Raw genomic sequence first — 1,842 nt, 5'->3', positions numbered from 1 at the left:
ATGGGGAGGAGGCATAATCATCTCCGGTCTTCTTTGCCGTTGATCAGCTCCTGGTAGATGTTGAAGTCCATCATCAGGGACTGAAGAAAACCACACAGAGTTCCCACCTCAGATTTTATTCTAACACCTTCTACTACACAAATATATAACTTCCCTGTTTTCACTCAGTGACTTCTACAGACTTGATCATTTCTAACGTGCATTCAAAGATCAGATTAACTGAACATTCATGGCTGCACACTGAGAAACTACCAAATATGTCATGGTGCTATACACCAGCCTGCTCCACACTACCTTGAGTTCAGACGAGTGGAGGAAAAGGAGCTGTCTCTGGTAGATGAAGTTCAGCCCGGTTCATGCTGACAGGTGTGCTCTTCTTTCACACAGTGTCTCTGAAATACCTGTGAGGAGAGAAAGATGATGTAAACAGATGGTTAACAGAGAGGTGAGTTTAATTTATCAGGCCAGCCATGCTGTTATTACAAAGCTTTGGTTTTGTGTTTTATCTGCAAAGTTATATTTACATGTGTATCTCTGGTCCCTTCTGTTAAACTGAGGTCTTCACATGGGGGCAGGACAGGAGTCAGAGGTGCAGGAGGCTGGAGGAGGCTGGAGATAGAGGTTTGGTCACAACCTGCAGGTGGAGGCGGCGGCTGCAGGTTATTGGCAGAGGCTGTAGGCTGAAGTTTGGCCGCAGCTGTCTGTCAGAATTTGCAGGTGGAGGCATCACCTGCAGGTTGCTGAAAAGGGCTGTAGATGGAGGTTTGGCCGTAGCTGTCTGCTAGAACTGGCAGGTGGAGGCGGCGGCTGCAGGTTGCTGGCAGAGGCTGGAGGTGGAGGTTTGACTGCAGCTGTCTGCTAGAACCTGCAGTTGGAGGTAGTGGTGCAGGTTGCTGGCAGAGGCTGTAGATGGAGGGTTGACTGCAGAGGTCTGCCAGAATCTGCAGGTTGCTGGCAGAGGCTGGAGGTGGAGGTTTGGCCGTAGCTGTTTCGGTGTAGGATGGAGCTGGACACTAAGGAGGCGATAGATGGTTTGGCTGCAGCTGTCTTCCAGAATCTGCAGCTGGAGGCGGTGGCAGCAGGTTGCTGGCAGAAGCTGGAGTTGGCAGAGTTTAAACCTGAAGGTGGCAGTGAGAGGCAGCTGGTGGAGGTGTTTCTTTAACTGTCAAACAGAATTTGCAGGTGGAGCATGGGGCAGCAGTTGGGTGGTAAAAGCTATTTCTATGCCAACCACCCCACATAAGGCGCAGGAGCTAATTCCTGCCAAGTGCGGTGGCTGTGATATACCCTTATCGTGTAAAGACATGTACTCTTTGTAAATAGCAATCTGGACAGAGTGTAAAAGTTTACTTCTCATCGCAGTATTTTTTCTCTCAGCAAGAAAACATGTTTGTTATTAATGAAAATTGTTGTAAATAATTCTTCGAAAAACTAATCACAAATGTCTTTATCTACATGACCTGTAAATGAATACAATATTTTCATATGCTTGTGTTTTAGCTGCACATTAATGAAGTGTGTGAGCATGACTGATACAGACTGACTTTGTATGGGTGTGTAACAATCATCACAACCTGTGTATCTCACAAATATCACATTTTGGGGAACAGAACAGCCTCTGTAAACTTTCAGTGAAAAAAAAGTTAAGTGGCTCTATCTTCACACAGCGTATCTCCTATATCAGTGTCATTACGCGCTCCATATTGATAATGACTCCTGAGATTAGTTTATTAAAAACATATGAATAATCTGTGAATATAGATGGTATGTTATCAGATAAATGTAGCATCTTCACTTGGTTTTATTTTAGCTGCACTTTGACAAACTGTTTTGTTTTTTCAT

At 45.0% G+C, this 1,842-nt stretch overlaps 1 long non-coding RNA gene across 2 annotated transcripts in view; it reads right to left on the bottom strand.

The window, feature by feature from the left end:
* Positions 1-808, bottom strand: part of LOC126405988 (uncharacterized) — a 4,898-nt gene extending 4,090 nt beyond the window's left edge. Inside the window, exons 1-2 of one of the 2 annotated variants that reach the window (XR_007571625.1) lie at positions 525-808; positions 295-401 (exon numbers count right to left, since the gene is read on the bottom strand). This is a non-coding gene — a long non-coding RNA (uncharacterized LOC126405988). The remainder of the gene's footprint in view (positions 1-294; positions 402-524) is intronic. The other variant, XR_007571624.1, reaches the window with a different exon arrangement.
* Positions 809-1,842: the final 1,034 nt, after the last annotated feature.

Source organism: Epinephelus moara, chromosome 18 (genome assembly GCF_006386435.1).
Source record: "Epinephelus moara isolate mb chromosome 18, YSFRI_EMoa_1.0, whole genome shotgun sequence".
Taxonomy (NCBI): domain Eukaryota; kingdom Metazoa; phylum Chordata; class Actinopteri; order Perciformes; family Serranidae; genus Epinephelus; species Epinephelus moara.
The sequence above is the reverse complement of the archived record's forward strand: the minus strand, read 5'-3'. Positions and strand labels throughout refer to the sequence as shown.